Source organism: Penaeus monodon, chromosome 11 (genome assembly GCF_015228065.2).
Source record: "Penaeus monodon isolate SGIC_2016 chromosome 11, NSTDA_Pmon_1, whole genome shotgun sequence".
Taxonomy (NCBI): domain Eukaryota; kingdom Metazoa; phylum Arthropoda; class Malacostraca; order Decapoda; family Penaeidae; genus Penaeus; species Penaeus monodon.
In genome coordinates this window covers 46,725,947-46,735,946 of record NC_051396.1, presented here as the reverse complement: position 1 = coordinate 46,735,946, position 10,000 = coordinate 46,725,947, and the positions used below count along the sequence as shown (strand labels likewise).

At 38.5% G+C, this 10,000-nt stretch overlaps 1 long non-coding RNA gene across 1 annotated transcript in view; it reads left to right on the top strand.

Moving 5' to 3' along the window:
• LOC119578996 overlaps positions 1–9,833 on the top strand; it is a 16,402-nt gene extending 6,569 nt beyond the window's left edge. Inside the window, exon 4 of the long non-coding RNA XR_005229237.1 lies at positions 1–9,833. This exon is cut by the window's left edge and continues 1,822 nt beyond it. This is a non-coding gene — a long non-coding RNA (uncharacterized LOC119578996).
• The last annotated feature ends 167 nt before the right edge of the window (positions 9,834–10,000 follow it).

The window sequence follows — 10,000 nt, the reverse complement described above, 5'->3', positions numbered from 1 at the left end:
GCATATTATAACTTAATACTGACTGACAAAACTCGATATTAAGAGTGACAATATAGTTCCGGTTATGATAGTGACAAACTTGGAGAGGACTTGATAACGACATTCTACGAGACAGTGACCTGACGGTGACATCTCCCTTGCTTCTTATAACTGACATTTCGAGTTAAGCCATTTTATGGTGACAGGTGACGTCGGTCGATAGTAACACTACAAAAACTGTAAGATATTCTGACGAAAGACCGACACATTGATAACAAGAGCCTCGCAAATCTCGTGACAGTGACAATGAAAGAAGACTTGAAAACGACGCTTGACAGTGACGTTTTTAGCAAGACCTAAAATACGTTAGAATATATCTCACCAGACTTGCTTTCGACAGACGATAACGACAGGTTAGACAAGAACTTTGTGACTTTGGTAGTGACATACTAACAGACGCAACTGTGACACACCCATCACGAGAAAGTTATCTGCCCCAAATTACTCCATCGGCGTCTCAAACGAACTTTCTAACCAATGACTTCTAATGGTAATATTGATGATGATGACGAAGATGGCGAGCAAATTCCAGACGATAATGACATCATTCATTTTCAGCTAGTGCCGAATCTTCACTAGAAATTGGGTAGTTATCACTGCCTCGTAAAGGACCCATTGACGGTGACAAATAGCTCTCGCGTTCATGACTGTGACAACCCAATTTCAGAGATTGGCAATTGATGATAACTTCCTTAGTCTGTACAGTGACAACGCGTCTTAATTTCTGACGATGACTTTACCCCTCATAGGTTTAATGGTCGTGTTAACTCCTTACCTACGGACAAGACTCATAAGATTGTAACTGTACTGAACTGTAACTTTCCTGACTCATGACATGGTGTTTTGATATGAATGATAAGGTGACTAGGGACTGACTGCCTTCATTTTAGTAACGTCTCATCAAACAATACTCATGACATTATGAACAGTTACAATAGCTAGACCATTAGACTTACGGTCACAAAATAATAATAATAATAATAATAATAATAATAATAATAATAATAATAATAATAATAATAATAATAATAATAATAATTTGGAACACGATAATGACCATCGTAGTTGTACTAATATGACAAAATACCACCAAATATATGAGACTGCAGCTCGACGTTCGATGTGTAGAGAAAAGGGCTACTAAGCGCTTTTGTAGTGAAAAATATTCGAATTTTTAATAGCGACTGACCGCCGATAACACTCTTCAATAAATAACGTTCCTTCGACAGACAGTTGTGACAAAAACTCGTAATCCCTCGTAATGACTGACGGTGACAGATAATGGCCGAACTACTGATAGTGACAATTCGACAACTGACAGTGAATTTGACAAATGACAACACGGTCATGTAAACTTGTTTGTTTTATTTAATTATTTATTTAATGACTGGACAAGTGAAAAACTGAAATCCATGGTAACAGCCACTTAACAGGCCGATGAAGCTTACATCCAGCTTCGTGATAGTGACAAAAGGCTGGACCATCAGGCTACTAACTGTGGCGTCTTTTCTTACAGTGTCATCATGGCAGATCTGATTGTGACATTTTTTTCATATCTTTTAATGGTTCACTGACAGATTGGAGACCATTTTGTTAATATTACTAACGACCAGACTATTACCATGTGATGGATAGTGCCAGTTACTATAGACTTAGTAGTGACTTATTATAAAGACACGTTTAGCTGTTACTAGTGACACTTAAGACTTCGGTACTACCGTTTGCAAATAGCTTACTCGTAAACTACCAATTATGACAAAAACTTATGATAAGAGCTTTCAGCACTTTAATTCAAATATGTCTCACTGTTTTCAGTGATCATTCATTCAAAAGGGGGCAACTTGGGTTGAATTAGAGTATTTAAATATTGATATTAGGCTTGTTTTACTAAATGCAGTGCTTAAATTGGTCTGCGAAGGGTAAAAAAATACTGTTATTAGTGACTGTGTCTGAAAAAAATTAAACTGACTTCCAAGTGGCAGTAGTATCCTCTTTGACTTTTATGTTGACAATTAACTATATTACTGTACAGTGACAGAAGATACGGTGACTATTGGACTTTAGGGTGAAAATTACTGATTTACTAATTTACAGTCGCCACTTGACTACTTGCAGGGACTTTGCAACCAGACTATTGTGACATTTCAGGCTTTATAGTGACTTGACTTTATGGTGACAAATATTTACAGACGACAATTATTTTCCCAGCAGCGAAATGGGAAAAGGTGACAATAGGACACTGACAGACTAGTGACAGCTTCACTTCAGATGTTTAGCGACACTGGCACTTCTTCTCTTGACAGGTGACAACCAACGAGTGCCTGGTACTTGACAGAGAGCAGACATGGCCAAAGTTGCTTCACACTGACTTGGCAAGTCATTGACACGACTCATATACCAAGATCTCAGGGAACTTGACAACAATTACAACTACCATGGCCACTACTTACCATCACGATTAACTGCCATGATCACTAACTGCCACGATCGGTGATTACCATAATCTCTAACTAATGTCATCACTAATTACCATGACATAATTACCACTGATTACCATTGCAATTACACAAGACTTGACACCCACTGACACTTCCGACTTGAACAAATACTACCTGGTTTGACACCTCACTTGACAGCCACATGACAAATTACTTGACAGCTTGCTATTTTGATAAACTACTCGACAGCTTACCAGCTAGACTATCTAGGACTTGACAGCTTACTCATTCAACCATCTAGAACTTGACATGTTACTAATCACTGTTGACAATCACTGACTTGACTACTTGCTAATTCGACTAAGACTTTACAGCTTACTAGTTCGACCATCTATAACTTGACAGCTTCCTAGTTCGACTACCTACGAATTGAGATTACTAATTTGACCTTCTATAAATTGACAGCTTACTGATTTGACCATCTAGGACTTGGCAACTTACTATTTCGATTGTCTAAGACTTGACAGTATACTATTTCGACCTTCTATAACTTGACAGCTTACTAGTTCGCATACCTAAGACTTAACAGCTTATCAGTTCAACCAACTACAACTAGACAGCTTACTAGTTCGGCCATCTGACTTGACAGGTTACTAATTTGACCATCTAGGGCTTGACGGTTTAATCTGATCATCTAGGACTTGACAGCTTACTAATTTGACCATCTAGGACTTGACAGCTTACAAGGTCGACCATCTAAAACTTGACAGCTCACTATTTGGACCATGTATGGCTTGACAGATTACTAGTTCAACCGTCTAAGTTTTGGCAGCTTACTAGTACGACCATTTAGGACTTGGCAGCTTACTAATTTTACCATCTAGGGCTTGACAGCTTACTAGTTCCACCATCTAGGATCTGGCCGCTTATGGATTCGATCTAAGACTTGACAGCTTACTAGTTCGAGTACCTAAGACTTGACAGCTTACTAATTCAACCATCTAAGACTTGACAGATTACTAGTTCCACCGTCTATGAATTGATAGCCTTCTAATTTAACCATCTAGGACTTGACAACTTACTAAGTTGACCATGTAGAACTTGCCAGCTGACTAAGATGACCAACCAGGACTTGACAGCTCACTAGTTCAACCATCTAAGACTCGACAGCTTACTAATTTGACCATCTAGGACTTGACAGCCAATAGGTTGACCATCTAGGGCTTGACAGCTCGCTAGTTCAACCAGACTTAGCAGCTTACTAATTTGACCACCTAGGACTTGACTAGTTCGAATATCTAAGACCTGATAGCTTACCTTTTGACTTTTTAGGACTTGACAGTTTACTATTTTGACTTTTAAAGACTTGACAGTTTACTATTTTAACTTTTAAAGACTTGACAGTTTCTGTTTTGACTTTTTAGGACTTGACAGCTCATCAGTTCCAATATCTAAAGCTTGATAGCTTACTAATATGACCATCTAGGACTTGACAGTTTACTAAATTGACCATCTAGGACTTGACAGCTTACAAGGTCGACCATCTAATGCTTGGCAGCTTACTATTTAGACGATCTAGGACTTGACAGATTATTATTTCCACCATCTAGGACTTGACAGCTTACTAGTTCCGTCATCTATCACGTGACAGCTTACTAATCTCACTATCTAGGACCTGGCAGCTTATTAATTCGATCATATAAGATTACTAGTTCACCATCGAGGACTTGACAGTTAATTTGACCTTAACAGCTTACTAGTTCCATCATCTATAACCTGACAGGTTACTAATGCCACCAAGTAGGACTTGACAGCCTACTAGTTCCGCCATCTGGGATTTCACAGCCCACAGACACGATCTTCTGATCGGTCACAACCAAGACTGACTGACCGCCGCCAAGTGACACCAGAAGGCACCTCGGGACCAAAACAGTAACGGCGACATAACATCACGTGAAAGGTTTACGGTTGACAACTCATTACTTTTGACAGCTCATGACTGTGACAAACTGAGCGTTAGCAGCTCATGCAGAGACATTTTGACTGCTGAAATCTCATACCATGACAGCTTGACAGGTGACAAATAATTTTAAGGTTTGACTGCTCTTTTTGTTACAGTTTAACTTTGACAGCTTATACTAACATGCTGTTGACTAATATAGTGGTAACTAGATATTTGAGAGCTCATGACAAGGCATCTTGACAACAGATATTGTGGCAGATAGACATATTAACAGCTGACGGGGGCATATTGATTGTTGACAACTCATGCCATGACAATTCTACTGTTGTAACTTCCCGAGTATTGACAGCTCGTTTGATGTTTCAGTCTGAGTGCTTCTAGCTCATTTAGACTGTAGACTGCCCATGACAATATAACTGTTGATAACTCTTGACAACTCATTATAGCTTGAGAACTCGTGACAACTGTTTACTGTTGAAACTGTGACAATATGAGTTTTCAACATGACAACCCATGAAACTTAGCCAATTGGAAAGCTTGGTTGATGGTTATTAAAACTCTTATTGTGATAATTTGTCGGTTGACGACTCTTGACAACTTGACTTGAAATTCTTACTGTGACAATATGACTGTTGACAACTCAAGACAACTGCGCTGTTGATAGCTAATGTGACAACCTGACCGCTGACATCTCATGACAATTTTGTCGCTAAAACGACAATGCGACAATTTCACAGTTGACAACTGATGATAACTTGACAGTTGGAATTTTGTGACAATTTGACTGTTGACCACAGACTTTAACCGACTGCCGAGACTCTTACGGTAACAATTTGACAGGTAGCAACTCACAACAATTTGACTGTTTAGCTAAACAGTTTACTGCTAACACCATGATACCTAGGCAGCTTAAATGCTAAGAACGGGACTCCCTTAGGACACGTAGACACCCCATGGAATCTCAACTGTCGAACTTAATGTGACAACCTGACTTCTCTTGACAACTTGACAACTAAAACTCTCACGTGATAAATTGACTGTTTGACAACTCAGGACAGAAGTATGAAACTTACTGGAACTAATACTCTGTGACCTGACTCTTGACAACTCTTACTATGACTTGACACCTCTTACTATGACTTGACACCTCTTACTATGACTTGACACCTCTTACAGTGACATGACTCTTGACAACTCTTACTGTGACCTGAGTTGACAACTCTTACTGTGACATGAATTTTGACAACTCTTACAGTGACATGACTCTTGACAACTATTACTGTGACCTGACTTGACAACTCCTACTTTGACCTGACTCTTGACAGCTCTTAATGTGACCTGACTCTTGACAGCTCTTAATGTGACCTGACTTTTGACAGCTCTTAATGTGACATGATTTGACAACTCTTACTGTGACCTGACATTTGACAGCTCATATTGTGGCATGATTTGACAACTTAATGTGACCTGACTCTCGACAAATCTTAATGTGACTTGACTCTTGACAGCTCTTAATGTGACCTGACTCTCGACAAATCTTAATGTGACTTGACTCTTGACAGCTCACTGTTGAAAACTTGACTACTCATTTTGTGACAGCTTGATTGCTGACAGATCATGGTGTGACTCCCTGACTCTTGTCTGTATATCCTAATGAACCTTACTCTTTTACTATTCATGTTGTGACAACAGATACCGTAACCATTTGACAGTTGATAACTCATACCATGACAACTTGACGACTGACACTTATATTGTGATAATTTGACTTAAAAATACAGTAAGACTGCTTGACTGCTGACAATTCATATTGTGACATCTTGGCAGTTGACAGATCACAATAAGACAGCTGTTGACAGTTCAAGATATGTTAACTTGACTGCCGACAATTCAGACTATGCCAATGTGAACACTGAAACTCACAATACGACAATGTGACTAATGACAAATGTTGTGACTTGACTGCTGACATGTCAAAAGAATGACTGGTAACAACTGTTGTGACAACCTGACTTGACATGTTAAAAAATGGCTGTTGACAATTGCCTTAACAACTTGATTGCTGACATGTAAAAAAAATAACTGCTGACAACTGTGACAACTTGACAAATAACATGTTAAAAATGACTGTTGACAACTACTGACATATTTAGAGTATCTGACTTGTGACAACTACTGCGACTACTTAATCGTTGCCAAGCCGCTTCCTGCCTGTTGACATATGCTGCGACAACATTACTTTGACAACCACGACCATCAAAATTAATCATTACTAACCACAAGGCGACTGTGATTAGACTCATGACTGGATTATGTAGCTAATTTAACTGTTGTGACTTTTTAACTGTTCAGTATAATATCGTCTTAACCGTCATTACTTTTTGGCCATTCAGTATACTGCCAATCCTTGACAACCCACTTAAGTATCATGACCTACTGACTATTCAGTATAGTACCAACTGAAATGTCACGACCCTTTGACTATTCAGTATACTGTACTACCAACTTAACTACAATGGTATATTGACTGTTGAGTGTATTACCAACCTAACTGACATTCAGTATACTACTACGACATACTGACACTTGAGGCACTACCAGCCTTACTGTTAACTTCCATGACCAACTAACTGTTAATTTTTACAATCGACTGTTCTAACTCCTACTAACAACATCCAGACTACTAACCATTCGACCACCTGACTGTTCCATTTTCCGACCACCATGACAGGGCTTGCACCTGCCATCTCCTTAACGACTCATTTCTGAGCAGAGTACCATTCATAACGACCAATCACCTTTCACTACGATCCACCCTCTCGCAGACGACAACCTGACTCAAATTACTAGGTATGACAGTGCAAAGACACCTGCTGGAATTACCGCGTCGCATTAAAAGTACCTAGCCATATTATTCACCATGCCATAGCCTTTTTCTTCATTTGCCATTAACAAGGACACCCCCTACCTGTTTCGTCTACCAAAAATCATTATTTTCCCTTGGAATTTCCCCCTAGAGAGTGACTTAAATGTTTGTAGTGACCAACAGTATCCGAACTGTCAGTATTATGAATAAGTTATGAATAACGACCTTCCACTAACAGATTGCAGGCTTTGACGGACATGACTAACCACAAGGACGACTACCATCGACAGAGTAAGTACTGACATCGACCCCCTCATACGACTTCTTTTCGCACGACTTCATAATTCACGACAAATGACTTCCTTTCCTGAATGCATGACACTCACGACTCATCGCTATTACTAACTCATGACTTAAAATTGCCGACTTGGGACCAATATCTGTTAATCGACTCATATTCCATCTGTTGGCTAACTCATGACGAATATGTTCATCCACTAATGACGAATTTCTGTTACTTAACTCATGGAGAATCTGTTACTTAACTCATGACGAATCTGTTAATTAGTTCATGGTGAATCTGTTTATTAACTCATGACGAATCTGTTAATAACTCATGACGTATCTGTCTATTAACTCATGACGAACCTCTGTCAACATGCTAAATCATACATATCCCTACTATACCCTACGCGCGACTGAAGTCAAGACTTTGAAAAGTTTTAATTGATTTTGGATTAGTTATCCCCACCGATAACACCAAAGAAAACGGGATTTACGTTTTCCGTATAGGACCCTATGTTTATTTCAAACTGAGACTATTAACCAAAACTTAACATAATGACTAACTTTAACACTGTGACCAGACCAGAATTTAATGACACGACTGAAGCTGATAATTAACACTTTCACTTAAGCTGAACGACCCATATAACAGACTGCCAAAGACGTCGTTTCTGACAATGTTTAATAACAGATGTTACTAACACTGATTACTTGTAATCAATAAACAACAGCTTTTTGCATATCATAGCATCTAGATTTTGATATTTTATGTTTTGTGCATTTGTGAATTACTCGAATAACAATAACATAAGACGACTTCTTCCATAAGGACTGGCGACTTTGTGACCATTATCGCTGAAAAAATTACAAAGTCACAGATTTTCACCGACAGACTTCCGATGTCATGACTCCTCACGATAATGACGACCCTTGACTTCCATTTTCGAAGTACGTATCTCCGCATAGTTACGTATTTATGACAACGACCTGTTTAGTCTTCCCAACAAGACCCATGACTACCATTATGGAGACAGAAAAAAAATTGGAGTAATGAGTTTTATCCGTGGCTGGACTTTGAGGATTCGCACATGACGCTTATTTTGACGTATTCTGAGACCGGTTTGTGTGACGACCCTTGACCTTGGCCTTGACCTTGTGTTCCCTGACTTAGGAGACGACTTTTCTTCTCAGACGAGATAGTTGCAAGTACTGAGGCATTATGCATATATATGTATGCATATGTATATGTATATCCTTGTGCACTGACTTTAATGACATGCGCAGTTCCTAGACTAAAATGTTAAGCATCATTTAAAATTCTGCCTACTCATCCATTGTCAAATATGCATTATACATATGCATATGTTTGTGTGTATGCGTGTGTATGTATGTAGGCATGTATAAGTAAATATATGTATATATGTATATGTAAGTATGCATTTGTATATGCACATAAATACACGTACATGCACACGTACGCACACTGCTAGATGTTACTGATAAAGGGCAGACGGAACTTGAATAAATGGATGTGCTTAACCGCTACATATTCTTCCATGTATTAAAATGTTAGAGCTGTACAGTTGACCTGTCTGGAACCAAAACTTCTCTCACGTTTTCACCAATTCTGTTTTCTTATTATGTATCGTTTTTATTTGTTAATCATCTGTGTAAGTAGGTAATTTGATCACATTTGATTTGATATCAAAAGTGATGGACACATTCCCACCAGAACAGATAAACAAATATTGTTAGTGTGATTATATATTGCCCTCCCCCCCACCGCCGCCGCCTAGGATAATCGTGATGACATTTATATATGTGATCATGTTTACATATTTATTTATTCAGAGAAAGGATATTGGACTAATTAAACCTCATTTGTATGAAGTGTTGAAGGTTAGATGCTCCATTGGCGGATGAGAGGAAGCGCAAAACTTCCTTTCATGGATAATAACCCACCGTGTTACTTACTCTTTGATCTCAGCTGTGTACGTTTATTTGTATTTAATATATTTATTGAATTTGTATATGCAAATACTGATAAAAAGGGGAGGTTTATCGGTGAATCAGAGATGAGTTCGGAGGACGCAGCCCACGATGTAACGAAAAAATGAAATGAATTTAGGTGTCGTTTCCGTCCTGATTTCCTGTCGTTTCTCCGTTGCCTCGTTGAAGAGGATTGCGCAAACAACCGTGATGTCAGTGTAAATGTAACGAATATATTTTCCATGAGAATTTTGGTGTTGTTTTATTGCCCTTTGTCAGGATTCTCCTGCGGCCTATTTTTTATGAGAGCAGATTGATATTTGCAGCGGATGTGCATGTGTGTGTATGTATGTGCGCGCATAAATATGTGTATATGTATATATATATATATATATATATATATATATATATATATATATA